This window comes from Schistocerca nitens, chromosome 5 (assembly GCF_023898315.1).
Source record: "Schistocerca nitens isolate TAMUIC-IGC-003100 chromosome 5, iqSchNite1.1, whole genome shotgun sequence".
NCBI classification, from domain to species: Eukaryota; Metazoa; Arthropoda; class Insecta; order Orthoptera; family Acrididae; genus Schistocerca; species Schistocerca nitens.
In genome coordinates, this window is record NC_064618.1 from 70,357,447 (window position 1) to 70,380,660 (window position 23,214).

Here is a 23,214-nt window from a genome sequence, read left to right on the forward strand (position 1 = left end):
ACTCGTGCAGAAGCGAAATGCTACAACATGTCCACGTTAACGTTGTCTGAGTTACTGCAACGACGATATCCTCGAGTTTCCAAATAAATTTCGCAGAGTGACGAGGCATTTGGCTACCGTAAGAGAGTCATAGTTACTCGTGTCTGCTGCTCCCACATCTTTAGGCCTTTATCATTCTTCCTATGGCTGGGCCTTTATCATTCTTGCTATGGCCAGTCGTACAGACCCGATATGCCACTATATGTCCACCTGAACGTCGTCACAGTTACTCCCACTACGAGTTTCTCGAGTTAGCAAATGTACTTCGCCGGATAACGAGGCATTTGGCTACCTTAAGAGAGTCATAGTTACTGCGGCCAGCTTCTCCCCCTTCTTTGAATCTTTCCTCTCTTTAATTCGTTCTGTGTTCATTCCAGCAGAAGCAATATGCCACAACATGTCCAGCTTAACGTTGTCTGAGTTATTACAACGATGAGTTCCTAGAGTTTTCAAATAAATTTCACGGCGTGACGAGGCATTAGGGTACCTTAAGAGGGTCAAAGTTACTGCTGTCGGCTGCTTCCCCTTCTTTGAAATTTTCCTTTCTTTAATTCGTACTGTGGCAGTCCTTCAGAAGGGATATGCCACTACATGTCCACCTTAACGTTGTCTCAATTATTCCAACGACAAGCTCCACGAGATTTCAAATAAATTTCGCGGAGCGACGAGGCATTTGATCACTTTAAGCGAGACATAGTTACTCCTGCAGCTGCTCCCACTTTTTTAAGCCCTTTCTCTATATCCTTCTTGCTATGGCCACTCGTGCAGAAGCGAAATGCTACAACATGTCCACGTTAACGTTGTCTGAGTTACTGCAACGACGATATCCTCGAGTTTTCAAATAAATTTCGCAGAGTGACGAGGCATTTGGCTACCTTAAGAGAGTCATAGTTACTCGTGTCTGCTGCTCCCACATCTTTAGGCCTTTATCATTCTTCCTATGGCTGGGCCTTTATCATTCTTGCTATGGCCAGTCGTACAGACCCGATATGCCACTATATGTCCACCTGAACGTCGTCACAGTTACTCCCACTACGAGTTTCTCGAGTTAGCAAATGTACTTCGCCGGATAACGAGGCATTTGGCTACCTTAAGAGAGTCATAGTTACTGCGGCCAGCTTCTCCCCCTTCTTTGAATCTTTCCTCTCTTTAATTCGTTCTGTGTTCATTCCAGCAGAAGCAATATGCCACAACATGTCCAGCTTAACGTTGTCTGAGTTATTACAACGATGAGTTCCTAGAGTTTTCAAATAAATTTCACGGCGTGACGAGGCATTAGGGTACCTTAAGAGGGTCAAAGTTACTGCTGTCGGCTGCTTCCCCTTCTTTGAAATTTTCCTTTCTTTAATTCGTACTGTGGCAGTCCTTCAGAAGGGATATGCCACTACATGTCCACCTTAACGTTGTCTCAATTATTCCAACGACAAGCTCCACGAGATTTCAAATAAATTTCGCGGAGCGACGAGGCATTTGATCACTTTAAGCGAGACATAGTTACTCCTGCAGCTGCTCCCACTTTTTTAAGCCCTTTCTCTATATCCTTCTTGCTATGGCCACTCGTGCAGAAGCGAAATGCTACAACATGTCCACGTTAACGTTGTCTGAGTTACTGCAACGACGATATCCTCGAGTTTTCAAATAAATTTCGCAGAGTGACGAGGCATTTGGCTACCTTAAGAGAGTCATAGTTACTCGTGTCTGCTGCTCCCACATCTTTAGGCCTTTATCATTCTTCCTATGGCTGGGCCTTTATCATTCTTGCTATGGCCAGTCCTACAGACCCGATATGCCACTATATGTCCACCTGAACGTCGTCACAGTTACTCCCACTACGAGTTTCTCGAGTTAGCAAATGTACTTCGCCGGATAACGAGGCATTTGGCTACCTTAAGAGAGTCATAGTTACTGCGGCCAGCTTCTCCCCCTTCTTTGAATCTTTCCTCTCTTTAATTCGTTCTGTGTTCATTCCAGCAGAAGCAATATGCCACAACATGTCCAGCTTAACGTTGTCTGAGTTATTACAACGATGAGTTCCTAGAGTTTTCAAATAAATTTCACGGCGTGACGAGGCATTAGGGTACCTTAAGAGGGTCAAAGTTACTGCTGTCGGCTGCTTCCCCTTCTTTGAAATTTTCCTTTCTTTAATTCGTACTGTGGCAGTCCTTCAGAAGGGATATGCCACTACATGTCCACCTTAACGTTGTCTCAATTATTCCAACGACAAGCTCCACGAGATTTCAAATAAATTTCGCGGAGCGACGAGGCATTTGATCACTTTAAGCGAGACATAGTTACTCCTGCAGCTGCTCCCACTTTTTTAAGCCCTTTCTCTATATCCTTCTTGCTATGGCCACTCGTGCAGAAGCGAAATGCTACAACATGTCCACGTTAACGTTGTCTGAGTTACTGCAACGACGATATCCTCGAGTTTCCAAATAAATTTCGCAGAGTGACGAGGCATTTGGCTACCGTAAGAGAGTCATAGTTACTCGTGTCTGCTGCTCCCACATCTTTAGGCCTTTATCATTCTTCCTATGGCTGGGCCTTTATCATTCTTGCTATGGCCAGTCCTACAGACCCGATATGCCACTATATGTCCACCTGAACGTCGTCACAGTTACTCCCACTACGAGTTTCTCGAGTTAGCAAATGTACTTCGCCGGATAACGAGGCATTTGGCTACCTTAAGAGAGTCATAGTTACTGCGGCCAGCTTCTCCCCCTTCTTTGAATCTTTCCTCTCTTTAATTCATTCTGTGTTCATTCCAGCAGAAGCAATATGCCACAACATGTCCAGCTTAACGTTGTCTGAGTTATTACAACGATGAGTTCCTAGAGTTTTCAAATAAATTTCACGGCGTGACGAGGCATTAGGGTACCTTAAGAGGGTCAAAGTTACTGCTGTCGGCTGCTTCCCCTTCTTTGAAATTTTCCTTTCTTTAATTCGTACTGTGGCAGTCCTTCAGAAGGGATATGCCACTACATGTCCACCTTAACGTTGTCTCAATTATTCCAACGACAAGCTCCACGAGATTTCAAATAAATTTCGCGGAGCGACGAGGCATTTGATCACTTTAAGCGAGACATAGTTACTCCTGCAGCTGCTCCCACTTTTTTAAGCCCTTTCTCTATATCCTTCTTGCTATGGCCACTCGTGCAGAAGCGAAATGCTACAACATGTCCACGTTAACGTTGTCTGAGTTACTGCAACGACGATATCCTCGAGTTTCCAAATAAATTTCGCAGAGTGACGAGGCATTTGGCTACCGTAAGAGAGTCATAGTTACTCGTGTCTGCTGCTCCCACATCTTTAGGCCTTTATCATTCTTCCTATGGCTGGGCCTTTATCATTCTTGCTATGGCCAGTCCTACAGACCCGATATGCCACTATATGTCCACCTGAACGTCGTCACAGTTACTCCCACTACGAGTTTCTCGAGTTAGCAAATGTACTTCGCCGGATAACGAGGCATTTGGCTACCTTAAGAGAGTCATAGTTACTGCGGCCAGCTTCTCCCCCTTCTTTGAATCTTTCCTCTCTTTAATTCGTTCTGTGTTCATTCCAGCAGAAGCAATATGCCACAACATGTCCAGCTTAACGTTGTCTGAGTTATTACAACGATGAGTTCCTAGAGTTTTCAAATAAATTTCACGGCGTGACGAGGCATTAGGGTACCTTAAGAGGGTCAAAGTTACTGCTGTCGGCTGCTTCCCCTTCTTTGAAATTTTCCTTTCTTTAATTCGTACTGTGGCAGTCCTTCAGAAGGGATATGCCACTACATGTCCACCTTAACGTTGTCTCAATTATTCCAACGACAAGCTCCACGAGATTTCAAATAAATTTCGCGGAGCGACGAGGCATTTGATCACTTTAAGCGAGACATAGTTACTCCTGCAGCTGCTCCCACTTTTTTAAGCCCTTTCTCTATATCCTTCTTGCTATGGCCACTCGTGCAGAAGCGAAATGCTACAACATGTCCACGTTAACGTTGTCTGAGTTACTGCAACGACGATATCCTCGACTTTCCAAATAAATTTCGCAGAGTGACGAGGCATTTGGCTACCGTAAGAGAGTCATAGTTACTCGTGTCTGCTGCTCCCACATCTTTAGGCCTTTATCATTCTTCCTATGGCTGGCCCTTTATCATTCTTGCTATGGCCAGTCCTACAGACCCGATATGCCACTATATGTCCACCTGAACGTCGTCACAGTTACTCCCACTACGAGTTTCTCGAGTTAGCAAATGTACTTCGCCGGATAACGAGGCATTTGGCTACCTTAAGAGAGTCATAGTTACTGCGGCCAGCTTCTCCCCCTTCTTTGAATCTTTCCTCTCTTTAATTCGTTCTGTGTTCATTCCAGCAGAAGCAATATGCCACAACATGTCCAGCTTAACGTTGTCTGAGTTATTACAACGATGAGTTCCTAGAGTTTTCAAATAAATTTCACGGCGTGACGAGGCATTAGGGTACCTTAAGAGGGTCAAAGTTACTGCTGTCGGCTGCTTCCCCTTCTTTGAAATTTTCCTTTCTTTAATTCGTACTGTGGCAGTCCTTCAGAAGGGAAATGCCACTACATGTCCACCTTAACGTTGTCTCAATTATTCCAACGACAAGCTCCACGAGATTTCAAATAAATTTCGCGGAGCGACGAGGCATTTGATCACTTTAAGCGAGACATAGTTACTCCTGCAGCTGCTCCCACTTTTTTAAGCCCTTTCTCTATATCCTTCTTGCTGTGGCCACTCGTGCAGAAGCGAAATGCTACAACATGTCCACGTTAACGTTGTCTGAGTTACTGCAACGACGATATCCTCGAGTTTTCAAATAAATTTCGCAGAGTGACGAGGCATTTGGCTACCTTAAGAGAGTCATAGTTACTCGTGTCTGCTGCTCCCACATCTTTAGGCCTTTATCATTCTTCCTATGGCTGGGCCTTTATCATTCTTGCTATGGCCAGTCCTACAGACCCGATATGCTACTATATGTCCACCTGAACGTCGTCACAGTTACTCCCACTACGAGTTTCTCGAGTTAGCAAATGCTCTTCGCCGGATAACGAGGCATTTGGCTACCTTAAGAGAGTCATAGTTACTGCGGCCAGCTTCTCCCCCTTCTTTGAACCTTTCCTCTCTTTAATTCGTTCTGTGTTCATTCCAGCAGAAGCAATATGCCACAACATGTCCAGCTTAACGTTGTCTGAGTTATTACAACGATGAGTTCCTAGAGTTTTCAAATAAATTTCACGGCGTGACGAGGCATTAGGGTACCTTAAGAGGGTCAAAGTTACTGCTGTCGGCTGCTTCCCCTTCTTTGAAATTTTCCTTTCTTTAATTCGTACTGCGGCAGTCCTTCAGAAGGGATATGCCACTACATGTCCACCTTAACGTTGTCTCAATTATTCCAACGACAAGCTCCACTAGATTTCAAATAAATTTCGCGGAGCGACGAGGCATTTGATCACTTTAAGCGAGACATAGTTACTCCTGCAGCTGCTCCCACTTTTTTAAGCCCTTTCTCTATATCCTTCTTGCTATGGCCACTCGTGCAGAAGCGAAATGCTACAACATGTCCACGTTAACGTTGTCTGAGTTACTGCAACGACGATATCCTCGAGTTTTCAAATAAATTTCGCAGAGTGACGAGGCATTTGGCTACCTTAAGAGACTCATAGTTACTCGTGTCGGCTGCTCCCACATCTTTAGGCCTTTATCATTCTTCCTATGGCTGGGCCTTTATCATTCTTGCTATGGCCAGTCCTACAGACCCGATATGCCACTATATGTCCACCTGAACGTCGTCACAGTTACTCCCACTACGAGTTTCTCGAGTTAGCAAATGTACTTCGCCGGATAACGAGGCATTTGGCTACCTTAAGAGAGTCATAGTTACTGCGGCCAGCTTCTCCCCCTTCTTTGAATCTTTCCTCTCTTTAATTCGTTCTGTGTTCATTCCAGCAGAAGCAATATGCCACAACATGTCCAGCTTAACGTTGTCTGAGTTATTACAACGATGAGTTCCTAGAGTTTTCAAATAAATTTCACGGCGTGACGAGGCATTAGGGTACCTTAAGAGGGTCAAAGTTACTGCTGTCGGCTGCTTCCCCTTCTTTGAAATTTTCCTTTCTTTAATTCGTACTGTGGCAGTCCTTCAGAAGGGATATGCCACTACATGTCCACCTTAACGTTGTCTCAATTATTCCAACGACAAGCTCCACGAGATTTCAAATAAATTTCGCGGAGCGACGAGGCATTTGATCACTTTAAGCGAGACATAGTTACTCCTGCAGCTGCTCCCACTTTTTTAAGCCCTTTCTCTATATCCTTCTTGCTATGGCCACTCGTGCAGAAGCGAAATGCTACAACATGTCCACGTTAACGTTGTCTGAGTTACTGCAACGACGATATCCTCGAGTTTCCAAATAAATTTCGCAGAGTGACGAGGCATTTGGCTACCGTAAGAGAGTCATAGTTACTCGTGTCTGCTGCTCCCACATCTTTAGGCCTTTATCATTCTTCCTATGGCTGGGCCTTTATCATTCTTGCTATGGCCAGTCGTACAGACCCGATATGCCACTATATGTCCACCTGAACGTCGTCACAGTTACTCCCACTACGAGTTTCTCGAGTTAGCAAATGTACTTCGCCGGATAACGAGGCATTTGGCTACCTTAAGAGAGTCATAGTTACTGCGGCCAGCTTCTCCCCCTTCTTTGAATCTTTCCTCTCTTTAATTCGTTCTGTGTTCATTCCAGCAGAAGCAATATGCCACAACATGTCCAGCTTAACGTTGTCTGAGTTATTACAACGATGAGTTCCTAGAGTTTTCAAATAAATTTCACGGCGTGACGAGGCATTAGGGTACCTTAAGAGGGTCAAAGTTACTGCTGTCGGCTGCTTCCCCTTCTTTGAAATTTTCCTTTCTTTAATTCGTACTGTGGCAGTCCTTCAGAAGGGATATGCCACTACATGTCCACCTTAGTGTTGTCTCAATTATTCCAACGACAAGCTCCACGAGATTTCAAATAAATTTCGCGGAGCGACGAGGCATTTGATCACTTTAAGCGAGACATAGTTACTCCTGCAGCTGCTCCCACTTTTTTAAGCCCTTTCTCTATATCCTTCTTGCTATGGCCACTCGTGCAGAAGCGAAATGCTACAACATGTCCACGTTAACGTTGTCTGAGTTACTGCAACGACGATATCCTCGAGTTTTCAAATAAATTTCGCAGAGTGACGAGGCATTTGGCTACCTTAAGAGAGTCATAGTTACTCGTGTCTGCTGCTCCCACATCTTTAGGCCTTTATCATTCTTCCTATGGCTGGGCCTTTATCATTCTTGCTATGGCCAGTCGTACAGACCCGATATGCCACTATATGTCCACCTGAACGTCGTCACAGTTACTCCCACTACGAGTTTCTCGAGTTAGCAAATGTACTTCGCCGGATAACGAGGCATTTGGCTACCTTAAGAGAGTCATAGTTACTGCGGCCAGCTTCTCCCCCTTCTTTGAATCTTTCCTCTCTTTAATTCGTTCTGTGTTCATTCCAGCAGAAGCAATATGCCACAACATGTCCAGCTTAACGTTGTCTGAGTTATTACAACGATGAGTTCCTAGAGTTTTCAAATAAATTTCACGGCGTGACGAGGCATTAGGGTACCTTAAGAGGGTCAAAGTTACTGCTGTCGGCTGCTTCCCCTTCTTTGAAATTTTCCTTTCTTTAATTCGTACTGTGGCAGTCCTTCAGAAGGGATATGCCACTACATGTCCACCTTAACGTTGTCTCAATTATTCCAACGACAAGCTCCACGAGATTTCAAATAAATTTCGCGGAGCGACGAGGCATTTGATCACTTTAAGCGAGACATAGTTACTCCTGCAGCTGCTCCCACTTTTTTAAGCCCTTTCTCTATATCCTTCTTGCTATGGCCACTCGTGCAGAAGCGAAATGCTACAACATGTCCACGTTAACGTTGTCTGAGTTACTGCAACGACGATATCCTCGAGTTTTCAAATAAATTTCGCAGAGTGACAAGGCATTTGGCTACCTTAAGAGAGTCGTAGTTACTCGTGTCTGCTGCTCCCACATCTTTAGGCCTTTATCATTCTTCCTATGGCTGGGCCTTTATCATTCTTGCTATGGCCAGTCCTACAGACCCGATATGCCACTATATGTCCACCTGAACGTCGTCACAGTTACTCCCACTACGAGTTTCTCGAGTTAGCAAATGTACTTCGCCGGATAACGAGGCATTTGGCTACCTTAAGAGAGTCATAGTTACTGCGGCCAGCTTCTCCCCCTTCTTTGAATCTTTCCTCTCTTTAATTCGTTCTGTGTTCATTCCAGTAGAAGCAATATGCCACAACATGTCCAGCTTAACGTTGTCTGAGTTATTACAACGATGAGTTCCTAGAGTTTTCAAATAAATTTCACGGCGTGACGAGGCATTAGGGTACCTTAAGAGGGTCAAAGTTACCGCTGTCGGCTGCTTCCCCTTCTTTGAAATTTTCCTTTCTTTAATTCGTACTGTGGCAGTCCTTCAGAAGGGATATGCCACTACATGTCCACCTTAACGTTGTCTCAATTATTCCAACGACAAGCTCCACGAGATTTCAAATAAATTTCGCGGAGCGACGAGGCATTTGATCACTTTAAGCGAGACATAGTTACTCCTGCAGCTGCTCCCACTTTTTTAAGCCCTTTCTCTATATCCTTCTTGCTATGGCCACTCGTGCAGAAGCGAAATGCTACAACATGTCCACGTTAACGTTGTCTGAGTTACTGCAACGACGATATCCTCGAGTTTTCAAATAAATTTCGCAGAGTGACGAGGCATTTGGCTACCTTAAGAGAGTCATAGTTACTCGTGTCTGCTGCTCCCACATCTTTAGGCCTTTATCATTCTTCCTATGGCTGGGCCTTTATCATTCTTGCTATGGCCAGTCCTACAGACCCGATATGCTACTATATGTCCACCTGAACGTCGTCACAGTTACTCCCACTACGAGTTTCTCGAGTTAGCAAATGCACTTCGCCGGATAACGAGGCATTTGGCTACCTTAAGAGAGTCATAGTTACTGCGGCCAGCTTCTCCCCCTTCTTTGAACCTTTCCTCTCTTTAATTCGTTCTGTGTTCATTCCAGCAGAAGCAATATGCCACAACATGTCCAGCTTAACGTTGTCTGAGTTATTACAACGATGAGTTCCTAGAGTTTTCAAATAAATTTCACGGCGTGACGAGGCATTAGGGTACCTTAAGAGGGTCAAAGTTACTGCTGTCGGCTGCTTCCCCTTCTTTGAAATTTTCCTTTCTTTAATTCGTACTGTGGCAGTCCTTCAGAAGGGATATGCCACTACATGTCCACCTTAACGTTGTCTCAATTATTCCAACGACAAGCTCCACTAGATTTCAAATAAATTTCGCGGAGCGACGAGGCATTTGATCACTTTAAGCGAGACATAGTTACTCCTGCAGCTGCTCCCACTTTTTTAAGCCCTTTCTCTATATCCTTCTTGCTATGGCCACTCGTGCAGAAGCGAAATGCTACAACATGTCCACGTTAACGTTGTCTGAGTTACTGCAACGACGATATCCTCGAGTTTTCAAATAAATTTCGCAGAGTGACGAGGCATTTGGCTACCTTAAGAGACTCATAGTTACTCGTGTCGGCTGCTCCCACATCTTTAGGCCTTTATCATTCTTACTATGGCTAGCCCTTTATCATTCTTGCTATGGCCAGTCCTACAGACCCGATATGCCACTATATGTCCACCTGAACGTCGTCACAGTTACTCCCACTACGAGTTTCTCGAGTTAGCAAATGTACTTCGCCGGATAACGAGGCATTTGGCTACCTTAAGAGAGTCATAGTTACTGCGGCCAGCTTCTCCCCCTTCTTTGAATCTTTCCTCTCTTTAATTCGTTCTGTGTTCATTCCAGCAGAAGCAATATGCCACAACATGTCCAGCTTAACGTTGTCTGAGTTATTACAACGATGAGTTCCTAGAGTTTTCAAATAAATTTCACGGCGTGACGAGGCATTAGGGTACCTTAAGAGGGTCAAAGTTACTGCTGTCGGCTGCTTCCCCTTCTTTGAAATTTTCCTTTCTTTAATTCGTACTGTGGCAGTCCTTCAGAAGGGATATGCCACTACATGTCCACCTTAACGTTGTCTCAATTATTCCAACGACAAGCTCCACGAGATTTCAAATAAATTTCGCGGAGCGACGAGGCATTTGATCACTTTAAGCGAGACATAGTTACTCCTGCAGCTGCTCCCACTTTTTTAAGCCCTTTCTCTATATCCTTCTTGCTATGGCCACTCGTGCAGAAGCGAAATGCTACAACATGTCCACGTTAACGTTGTCTGAGTTACTGCAACGACGATATCCTCGAGTTTTCAAATAAATTTCGCAGAGTGACGAGGCATTTGGCTACCTTAAGAGAGTCATAGTTACTCGTGTCTGCTGCTCCCACATCTTTAGGCCTTTATCATTCTTCCTATGGCTGGGCCTTTATCATTCTTGCTATGGCCAGTCCTACAGACCCGATATGCCACTATATGTCCACCTGAACGTCGTCACAGTTACTCCCACTACGAGTTTCTCGAGTTAGCAAATGTACTTCGCCGGATAACGAGGCATTTGGCTACCTTAAGAGAGTCATAGTTACTGCGGCCAGCTTCTCCCCCTTCTTTGAATCTTTCCTCTCTTTAATTCGTTCTGTGTTCATTCCAGCAGAAGCAATATGCCACAACATGTCCAGCTTAACGTTGTCTGAGTTATTACAACGATGAGTTCCTAGAGTTTTCAAATAAATTTCACGGCGTGACGAGGCATTAGGGTACCTTAAGAGGGTCAAAGTTACTGCTGTCGGCTGCTTCCCCTTCTTTGAAATTTTCCTTTCTTTAATTCGTACTGTGGCAGTCCTTCAGAGGGGATATGCCACTACATGTCCACCTTAACGTTGTCTCAATTATTCCAACGACAAGCTCCACGAGATTTCAAATAAATTTCGCGGAGCGACGAGGCATTTGATCACTTTAAGCGAGACATAGTTACTCCTGCAGCTGCTCCCACTTTTTTAAGCCCTTTCTCTATATCCTTCTTGCTATGGCCACTCGTGCAGAAGCGAAATGCTACAACATGTCCACGTTAACGTTGTCTGAGTTACTGCAACGACGATATCCTCGAGTTTTCAAATAAATTTCGCAGAGTGACGAGGCATTTGGCTACCTTAAGAGAGTCATAGTTACTCGTGTCTGCTGCTCCCACATCTTTAGGCCTTTATCATTCTTCCTATGGCTGGGCCTTTATCATTCTTGCTATGGCCAGTCCTACAGACCCGATATGCCACTATATGTCCACCTGAACGTCGTCACAGTTACTCCCACTACGAGCTTCTCGAGTTAGCAAATGTACTTCGCCGGATAACGAGGCATTTGGCTACCTTAAGAGAGTCATAGTTACTGCGGCCAGCTTCTCCCCCTTCTTTGAATCTTTCCTCTCTTTAATTCGTTCTGTGTTCATTCCAGCAGAAGCAATATGCCACAACATGTCCAGCTTAACGTTGTCTGAGTTATTACAACGATGAGTTCCTAGAGTTTTCAAATAAATTTCACGGCGTGACGAGGCATTAGGGTACCTTAAGAGGGTCAAAGTTACTGCTGTCGGCTGCTTCCCCTTCTTTGAAATTTTCCTTTCTTTAATTCGTACTGTGGCAGTCCTTCAGAAGGGATATGCCACTACATGTCCACCTTAACGTTGTCTCAATTATTCCAACGACAAGCTCCACGAGATTTCAAATAAATTTCGCGGAGCGACGAGGCATTTGATCACTTTAAGCGAGACATAGTTACTCCTGCAGCTGCTCCCACTTTTTTAAGCCCTTTCTCTATATCCTTCTTGCTATGGCCACTCGTGCAGAAGCGAAATGCTACAACATGTCCACGTTAACGTTGTCTGAGTTACTGCAACGACGATATCCTCGAGTTTTCAAATAAATTTCGCAGAGTGACGAGGCATTTGGCTACCTTAAGAGAGTCATAGTTACTCGTGTCTGCTGCTCCCACATCTTTAGGCCTTTATCATTCTTCCTATGGCTGGGCCTTTATCATTCTTGCTATGGCCAGTCCTACAGACCCCATATGCCACTATATGTCCACCTGAACGTCGTCACAGTTACTCCCACTACGAGTTTCTCGAGTTAGCAAATGTACTTCGCCGGATAACGAGGCATTTGGCTACCTTAAGAGAGTCATAGTTACTGCGGCCAGCTTCTCCCCCTTCTTTGAATCTTTCCTCTCTTTAATTCGTTCTGTGTTCATTCCAGCAGAAGCAATATGCCACAACATGTCCAGCTTAACGTTGTCTGAGTTATTACAACGATGAGTTCCTAGAGTTTTCAAATAAATTTCACGGCGTGACGAGGCATTAGGGTACCTTAAGAGGGTCAAAGTTACTGCTGTCGGCTGCTTCCCCTTCTTTGAAATTTTCCTTTCTTTAATTCGTACTGTGGCAGTCCTTCAGAAGGGATATGCCACTACATGTCCACCTTAACGTTGTCTCAATTATTCCAACGACAAGCTCCACGAGATTTCAAATAAATTTCGCGGAGCGACGAGGCATTTGATCACTTTAAGCGAGACATAGTTACTCCTGCAGCTGCTCCCACTTTTTTAAGCCCTTTCTCTATATCCTTCTTGCTATGGCCACTCGTGCAGAAGCGAAATGCTACAACATGTCCACGTTAACGTTGTCTGAGTTACTGCAACGACGATATCCTCGAGTTTTCAAATAAATTTCGCAGAGTGACGAGGCATTTGGCTACCTTAAGAGAGTCATAGTTACTCGTGTCTGCTGCTCCCACATCTTTAGGCCTTTATCATTCTTCCTATGGCTGGGCCTTTATCATTCTTGCTATGGCCAGTCCTACAGACCCGATATGCTACTATATGTCCACCTGAACGTCGTCACAGTTACTCCCACTACGAGTTTCTCGAGTTAGCAAATGCACTTCGCCGGATAACGAGGCATTTGGCTACCTTAAGAGAGTCATAGTTACTGCGGCCAGCTTCTCCCCCTTCTTTGAACCTTTCCTCTCTTTAATTCGTTCTGTGTTCATTCCAGCAGAAGCAATATGCCACAACATGTCCAGCTTAACGTTGTCTGAGTTATTACAACGATGAGTTCCTAGAGTTTTCAAATAAATTTCACGGCGTGACGAGGCATTAGGGTACCTTAAGAGGGTCAAAGTTACTGCTGTCGGCTGCTTCCCCTTCTTTGAAATTTTCCTTTCTTTAATTCGTACTGTGGCAGTCCTTCAGAAGCGATATGCCACTACATGTCCACCTTAACGTTGTCTCAATTATTCCAACGACAAGCTCCACTAGATTTCAAATAAATTTCGCGGAGCGACGAGGCATTTGATCACTTTAAGCGAGACATAGTTACTCCTGCAGCTGCTCCCACTTTTTTAAGCCCTTTCTCTATATCCTTCTTGCTATGGCCACTCGTGCAGAAGCGAAATGCTACAACATGTCCACGTTAACGTTGTCTGAGTTACTGCAACGACGATATCCTCGAGTTTTCAAATAAATTTCGCAGAGTGACGAGGCATTTGGCTACCTTAAGAGACTCATAGTTACTCGTGTCGGCTGCTCCCACATCTTTAGGCCTTTATCATTCTTACTATGGCTAGCCCTTTATCATTCTTGCTATGGCCAGTCCTACAGACCCGATATGCCACTATATGTCCACCTGAACGTCGTCACAGTTACTCCCACTACGAGTTTCTCGAGTTAGCAAATGTACTTCGCCGGATAACGAGGCATTTGGCTACCTTAAGAGAGTCATAGTTACTGCGGCCAGCTTCTCCCCCTTCTTTGAATCTTTCCTCTCTTTAATTCGTTCTGTGTTCATTCCAGCAGAAGCAATATGCCACAACATGTCCAGCTTAACGTTGTCTGAGTTATTACAACGATGAGTTCCTAGAGTTTTCAAATAAATTTCACGGCGTGACGAGGCATTAGGGTACCTTAAGAGGGTCAAAGTTACTGCTGTCGGCTGCTTCCCCTTCTTTGAAATTTTCCTTTCTTTAATTCGTACTGTGGCAGTCCTTCAGAAGGGATATGCCACTACATGTCCACCTTAACGTTGTCTCAATTATTCCAACGACAAGCTCCACGAGATTTCAAATAAATTTCGCGGAGCGACGAGGCATTTGATCACTTTAAGCGAGACATAGTTACTCCTGCAGCTGCTCCCACTTTTTTAAGCCCTTTCTCTATATCCTTCTTGCTATGGCCACTCGTGCAGAAGCGAAATGCTACAACATGTCCACGTTAACGTTGTCTGAGTTACTGCAACGACGATATCCTCGAGTTTTCAAATAAATTTCGCAGAGTGACGAGGCATTTGGCTACCTTAAGAGAGTCATAGTTACTCGTGTCTGCTGCTCCCACATCTTTAGGCCTTTATCATTCTTCCTATGGCTGGGCCTTTATCATTCTTGCTATGGCCAGTCCTACAGACCCGATATGCCACTATATGTCCACCTGAACGTCGTCACAGTTACTCCCACTACGAGTTTCTCGAGTTAGCAAATGTACTTCGCCGGATAACGAGGCATTTGGCTACCTTAAGAGAGTCATAGTTACTGCGGCCAGCTTCTCCCCCTTCTTTGAATCTTTCCTCTCTTTAATTCGTTCTGTGTTCATTCCAGCAGAAGCAATATGCCACAACATGTCCAGCTTAACGTTGTCTGAGTTATTACAACGATGAGTTCCTAGAGTTTTCAAATAAATTTCACGGCGTGACGAGGCATTAGGGTACCTTAAGAGGGTCAAAGTTACTGCTGTCGGCTGCTTCCCCTTCTTTGAAATTTTCCTTTCTTTAATTCGTACTGTGGCAGTCCTTCAGAAGGGATATGCCACTACATGTCCACCTTAACGTTGTCTCAATTATTCCAACGACAAGCTCCACGAGATTTCAAATAAATTTCGCGGAGCGACGAGGCATTTGATCACTTTAAGCGAGACATAGTTACTCCTGCAGCTGCTCCCACTTTTTTAAGCCCTTTCTCTATATCCTTCTTGCTATGGCCACTCGTGCAGAAGCGAAATGCTACAACATGTCCACGTTAACGTTGTCTGAGTTACTGCAACGACGATATCCTCAAGTTTTCAAATAAATTTCGCAGAGTGACGAGGCATTTGGCTACCTTAAGAGACTCATAGTTACTCGTGTCGGCTGCTCCCACATCTTTAGGCCTTTATCATTCTTACTATGGCTAGCCCTTTATCATTCTTGCTATGGCCAGTCCTACAGACCCGATATGCCACTATATGTCCACCTGAACGTCGTCACAGTTACTCCCACTACGAGTTTCTCGAGTTAGCAAATGTACTTCGCCGGATAACGAGGCATTTGGCTACCTTAAGAGAGTCATAGTTACTGCGGCCAGCTTCTCCCCCTTCTTTGAATCTTTCCTCTCTTTAATTCGTTCTGTGTTCATTCCAGCAGAAGCAATATGCCACAACATGTCCAGCTTAACGTTGTCTGAGTTATTACAACGATGAGTTCCTAGAGTTTTCAAATAAATTTCACGGCGTGACGAGGCATTAGGGTACCTTAAGAGGGTCAAAGTTACTGCTGTCGGCTGCTTCCCCTTCTTTGAAATTTTCCTTTCTTTAATTCGTACTGTGGCAGTCCTTCAGAGGGGATATGCCACTACATGTCCACCTTAACGTTGTCTCAATTATTCCAACGACAAGCTCCACGAGATTTCAAATAAATTTCGCGGAGCGACGAGGCATTTGATCACTTTAAGCGAGACATAGTTACTCCTGCAGCTGCTCCCACTTTTTTAAGCCCTTTCTCTATATCCTTCTTGCTATGGCCACTCGTGCAGAAGCGAAATGCTACAACATGTCCACGTTAACGTTGTCTGAGTTACTGCAACGACGATATCCTCGAGTTTTCAAATAAATTTCGCAGAGTGACGAGGCATTTGGCTACCTTAAGAGAGTCATAGTTACTCGTGTCTGCTGCTCCCACATCTTTAGGCCTTTATCATTCTTCCTATGGCTGGGCCTTTATCATTCTTGCTATGGCCAGTCCTACAGACCCGATATGCCACTATATGTCCACCTGAACGTCGTCACAGTTACTCCCACTACGAGTTTCTCGAGTTAGCAAATGTACTTCGCCGGATAACGAGGCATTTGGCTACCTTAAGAGAGTCATAGTTACTGCGGCCAGCTTCTCCCCCTTCTTTGAATCTTTCCTCTCTTTAATTCGTTCTGTGTTCATTCCAGCAGAAGCAATATGCCACAACATGTCCAGCTTAACGTTGTCTGAGTTATTACAACGATGAGTTCCTAGAGTTTTCAAATAAATTTCACGGCGTGACGAGGCATTAGGGTACCTTAAGAGGGTCAAAGTTACTGCTGTCGGCTGCTTCCCCTTCTTTGAAATTTTCCTTTCTTTAATTCGTACTGTGGCAGTCCTTCAGAAGGGATATGCCACTACATGTCCACCTTAACGTTGTCTCAATTATTCCAACGACAAGCTCCACGAGATTTCAAATAAATTTCGCGGAGCGACGAGGCATTTGATCACATTAAGCGAGACATAGTTACTCCTGCAGCTGCTCCCACTTTTTTAAGCCCTTTCTCTATATCCTTCTTGCTATGGCCACTCGTGCAGAAGCGAAATGCTACAACATGTCCACGTTAACGTTGTCTGAGTTACTGCAACGACGATATCCTCGAGTTTTCAAATAAATTTCGCAGAGTGACGAGGCATTTGGCTACCTTAAGAGAGTCATAGTTACTCGTGTCTGCTGCTCCCACATCTTTAGACCTTTATCATTCTTCCTATGGCTGGGCCTTTATCATTCTTGCTATGGCCAGTCGTACAGACCCGATATGCCACTATATGTCCACCTGAACGTCGTCACAGTTACTCCCACTACGAGTTTCTCGAGTTAGCAAATGTACTTCGCCGGATAACGAGGCATTTGGCTACCTTAAGAGAGTCATAGTTACTGCGGCCAGCTTCTCCCCCTTCTTTGAATCTTTCCTCTCTTTAATTCGTTCTGTGTTCATTCCAGCAGAAGCAATATGCCACAACATGTCCAGCTTAACGTTGTCTGAGTTATTACAACGATGAGTTCCTAGAGTTTTCAAATAAATTTCACGGCGTGACGAGGCATTAGGGTACCTTAAGAGGGTCAAAGTTACTGCTGTCGGCTGCTTCCCCTTCTTTGAAATTTTCCTTTCTTTAATTCGTACTGTGGCAGTCCTTCAGAAGGGATATGCCACTACATGTCCACCTTAACGTTGTCTCAATTATTCCAACGACAAGCTCCACGAGATTTCAAATAAATTTCGCGGAGCGACGAGGCATTTGATCACTTTAAGCGAGACATAGTTACTCCTGCAGCTGCTCCCACTTTTTTAAGCCCTTTCTCTATATCCTTCTTGCTATGGCCACTCGTGCAGAAGCGAAATGCTACAACATGTCCACGTTAACGTTGTCTGAGTTACTGCAACGACGATATCCTCGAGTTTTCAAATAAATTTCGCAGAGTGACGAGGCATTTGGCTACCTTAAGAGAGTCATAGTTACTCGTGTCTGCTGCTCCCACATCTTTAGGCCTTTATCATTCTTCCTATGGCTGGGCCTTTATCATTCTTGCTATGGCCAGTCCTACAGACCCGATATGCTACTATATGTCCACCTGAACGTCGTCACAGTTACTCCCACTACGAGTTTCTCGAGTTAGCAAATGCACTTCGCCGGATAACGAGGCATTTGGCTACCTTAAGAGAGTCATAGTTACTGCGGCCAGGTTCTCCCCCTTCTTTGAACCTTTCCTCTCTTTAATTCGTTCTGTGTTCATTCCAGCAGAAGCAATATGCCACAACATGTCCAGCTTAACGTTGTCTGAGTTATTACAACGATGAGTTCCTAGAGTTTTCAAATAAATTTCACGGCGTGACGAGGCATTAGGGTACCTTAAGAGGGTCAAAGTTACTGCTGTCGGCTGCTTCCCCTTCTTTGAAATTTTCCTTTCTTTAATTCGTACTGTGGCAGTCCTTCAGAAGGGATATGCCACTACATGTCCACCTTAACGTTGTCTCAATTATTCCAACGACAAGCTCCACTAGATTTCAAATAAATTTCGCGGAGCGACGAGGCATTTGATCACTTTAAGCGAGACATAGTTACTCCTGCAGCTGCTCCCACTTTTTTAAGCCCTTTCTCTATATCCTTCTTGCTATGGCCACTCGTGCAGAAGCGAAATGCTACAACATGTCCACGTTAACGTTGTCTGAGTTACTGCAACGACGATATCCTCGAGTTTTCAAATAAATTTCGCAGAGTGACGAGGCATTTGGCTACCTTAAGAGACTCATAGTTACTCGTGTCGGCTGCTCCCACATCTTTAGGCCTTTATCATTCTTACTATGGCTAGCCCTTTATCATTCTTGCTATGGCCAGTCCTACAGACCCGATATGCCACTATATGTCCACCTGAACGTCGTCACAGTTACTCCCACTACGAGTTTCTCGAGTTAGCAAATGTACTTCGCCGGATAACGAGGCATTTGGCTACCTTAAGAGAGTCATAGTTACTGCGGCCAGCTTCTCCCCCTTCTTTGAATCTTTCCTCTCTTTAATTCGTTCTGTGGTCATTCCAGCAGAAGCAATATGCCACAACATGTCCAGCTTAACGTTGTCTGAGTTATTACAACGATGAGTTCCTAGAGTTTTCAAATAAATTTCACGGCGTGACGAGGCATTAGGGTACCTTAAGAGGGTCAAAGTTACTGCTGTCGGCTGCTTCCCCTTCTTTGAAATTTTCCTTTCTTTAATTCGTACTGTGGCAGTCCTTCAGAAGGGATATGCCACTACATGTCCACCTTAACGTTGTCTCAATTATTCCAACGACAAGCTCCACGAGATTTCAAATAAATTTCGCGGAGCGACGAGGCATTTGATCACTTTAAGCGAGACATAGTTACTCCTGCAGCTGCTCCCACTTTTTTAAGCCCTTTCTCTATATCCTTCTTGCTATGGCCACTCGTGCAGAAGCGAAATGCTACAACATGTCCACGTTAACGTTGTCTGAGTTACTGCAACGACGATATCCTCGAGTTTTCAAATAAATTTCGCAGAGTGACGAGGCATTTGGCTACCTTAAGAGAGTCATAGTTACTCGTGTCTGCTGCTCCCACATCTTTAGGCCTTTATCATTCTTCCTATGGCTGGGCCTTTATCATTCTTGCTATGGCCAGTCGTACAGACCCGATATGCCACTATATGTCCACCTGAACGTCGTCACAGTTACTCCCACTACGAGTTTCTCGAGTTAGCAAATGTACTTCGCCGGATAACGAGGCATTTGGCTACCTTAAGAGAGTCATAGTTACTGCGGCCAGCTTCTCCCCCTTCTTTGAATCTTTCCTCTCTTTAATTCGTTCTGTGTTCATTCCAGCAGAAGCAATATGCCACAACATGTCCAGCTTAACGTTGTCTGAGTTATTACAACGATGAGTTCCTAGAGTTTTCAAATAAATTTCACGGCGTGACGAGGCATTAGGGTACCTTAAGAGGGTCAAAGTTACTGCTGTCGGCTGCTTCCCCTTCTTTGAAATTTTCCTTTCTTTAATTCGTACTGTGGCAGTCCTTCAGAAGGGATATGCCACTACATGTCCACCTTAACGTTGTCTCAATTATTCCAACGACAAGCTCCACGAGATTTCAAATAAATTTCGCGGAGCGACGAGGCATTTGATCACTTTAAGCGAGACATAGTTACTCCTGCAGCTGCTCCCACTTTTTTAAGCCCTTTCTCTATATCCTTCTTGCTATGGCCACTCGTGCAGAAGCGAAATGCTACAACATGTCCACGTTAACGTTGTCTGAGTTACTGCAACGACGATATCCTCGAGTTTTCAAATAAATTTCGCAGAGTGACGAGGCATTTGGCTTCCTTAAGAGAGTCATAGTTACTCGTGTCTGCTGCTCCCACATCTTTAGGCCTTTATCATTCTTCCTATGGCTGGGCCTTTATCATTCTTGCTATGGCCAGTCCTACAGACCCGATATGCCACTATATGTCCACCTGAACGTCGTCACAGTTACTCCCACTACGAGTTTCTCGAGTTAGCAAATGTACTTCGCCGGATAACGAGGCATTTGGCTACCTTAAGAGAGTCATAGTTACTGCGGCCAGCTTCTCCCCCTTCTTTGAATCTTTCCTCTCTTTAATTCGTTCTGTGTTCATTCCAGCAGAAGCAATATGCCACAACATGTCCAGCTTAACGTTGTCTGAGTTATTACAACGATGAGTTCCTAGAGTTTTCAAATAAATTTCACGGCGTGACGAGGCATTAGGGTACCTTAAGAGGGTCAAAGTTACTGCTGTCGGCTGCTTCCCCTTCTTTGAAATTTTCCTTTCTTTAATTCGTACTGTGGCAGTCCTTCAGAAGGGATATGCCACTACATGTCCACCTTAACGTTGTCTCAATTATTCCAACGACAAGCTCCACGAGATTTCAAATAAATTTCGCGGAGCGACGAGGCATTTGATCACTTTAAGCGAGACATAGTTACTCCTGCAGCTGCTCCCACTTTTTTAAGCCCTTTCTCTATATCCTTCTTGCTATGGCCACTCGTGCAGAAGCGAAATGCTACAACATGTCCACGTTAACGTTGTCTGAGTTACTGCAACGACGATATCCTCAAGTTTTCAAATAAATTTCGCAGAGTGACGAGGCATTTGGCTACCTTAAGAGACTCATAGTTACTCGTGTCGGCTGCTCCCACATCTTTAGGCCTTTATCATTCTTACTATGGCTAGCCCTTTATCATTCTTGCTATGGCCAGTCCTACAGACCCGATATGCCACTATATGTCCACCTGAACGTCGTCACAGTTACTCCCACTACGAGTTTCTCGAGTTAGCAAATGTACTTCGCCGGATAACGAGGCATTTGGCTACCTTAAGAGAGTCATAGTTACTGCGGCCAGCTTCTCCCCCTTCTTTGAATCTTTCCTCTCTTTAATTCGTTCTGTGTTCATTCCAGCAGAAGCAATATGCCACAACATGTCCAGCTTAACGTTGTCTGAGTTATTACAATGATGAGTTCCTAGAGTTTTCAAATAAATTTCACGGCGTGACGAGGCATTAGGGTACCTTAAGAGGGTCAAAGTTACTGCTGTCGGCTGCTTCCCCTTCTTTGAAATTTTCCTTTCTTTAATTCGTACTGTGGCAGTCCTTCAGAGGGGATATGCCACTACATGTCCACCTTAACGTTGTCTCAATTATTCCAACGACAAGCTCCACGAGATTTCAAATAAATTTCGCGGAGCGACGAGGCATTTGATCACTTTAAGCGAGACATAGTTACTCCTGCAGCTGCTCCCACTTTTTTAAGCCCTTTCTCTATATCCTTCTTGCTATGGCCACTCGTGCAGAAGCGAAATGCTACAACATGTCCACGTTAACGTTGTCTGAGTTACTGCAACGACGATATCCTCGAGTTTTCAAATAAATTTCGCAGAGTGACGAGGCATTTGGCTACCTTAAGAGAGTCATAGTTACTCGTGTCTGCTGCTCCCACATCTTTAGGCCTTTATCATTCTTCCTATGGCTGGGCCTTTATCATTCTTGCTATGGCCAGTCCTACAGACCCGATATGCCACTATATGTCCACCTGAACGTCGTCACAGTTACTCCCACTACGAGTTTCTCGAGTTAGCAAATGTACTTCGCCGGATAACGAGGCATTTGGCTACCTTAAGAGAGTCATAGTTACTGCGGCCAGCTTCTCCCCCTTCTTTGAATCTTTCCTCTCTTTAATTCGTTCTGTGTTCATTCCAGCAGAAGCAATATGCCACAACATGTCCAGCTTAACGTTGTCTGAGTTATTACAACGATGAGTTCCTAGAGTTTTCAAATAAATTTCACGGCGTGACGAGGCATTAGGGTACCTTAAGAGGGTCAAAGTTACTGCTGTCGGCTGCTTCCCCTTCTTTGAAATTTTCCTTTCTTTAATTCGTACTGTGGCAGTCCTTCAGAAGGGATATGCCACTACATGTCCACCTTAACGTTGTCTCAATTATTCCAACGACAAGCTCCACGAGATTTCAAATAAATTTCGCGGAGCGACGAGGCATTTGATCACTTTAAGCGAGACATAGTTACTCCTGCAGCTGCTCCCACTTTTTTAAGCCCTTTCTCTATATCCTTCTTGCTATGGCCACTCGTGCAGAAGCGAAATGCTACAACATGTCCACGTTAACGTTGTCTGAGTTACTGCAACGACGATATCCTCGAGTTTTCAAATAAATTTCGCAGAGTGACGAGGCATTTGGCTACCTTAAGAGAGTCATAGTTACTCGTGTCTGCTGCTCCCACATCTTTAGGCCTTTATCATTCTTCCTATGGCTGGGCCTTTATCATTCTTGCTATGGCCAGTCGTACAGACCCGATATGCCACTATATGTCCACCTGAACGTCGTCACAGTTACTCCCACTACGAGTTTCTCGAGTTAGCAAATGTACTTCGCCGGATAACGAGGCATTTGGCTACCTTAAGAGAGTCATAGTTACTGCGGCCAGCTTCTCCCCCTTCTTTGAATCTTTCCTCTCTTTAATTCGTTCTGTGTTCATTCCAGCAGAAGCAATATGCCACAACATGTCCAGCTTAACGTTGTCTGAGTTATTACAACGATGAGTTCCTAGAGTTTTCAAATAAATTTCACGGCGTGACGAGGCATTAGGGTACCTTAAGAGGGTCAAAGTTACTGCTGTCGGCTGCTTCCCCTTCTTTGAAATTTTCCTTTCTTTAATTCGTACTGTGGCAGTCCTTCAGAAGGGATATGCCACTACATGTCCACCTTAACGTTGTCTCAATTATTCCAACGACAAGCTCCACTAGATTTCAAATAAATTTCGCGGAGCGACGAGGCATTTGATCACTTTAAGCGAGACATAGTTACTCCTGCAGCTGCTCCCACTTTTTTAAGCCCTTTCTCTATATCCTTCTTGCTATGGCCACTCGTGCAGAAGCGAAATGCTACAACATGTCCACGTTAACGTTGTCTGAGTTACTGCAACGACGATATCCTCGAGTTTTCAAATAAATTTCGCAGAGTGA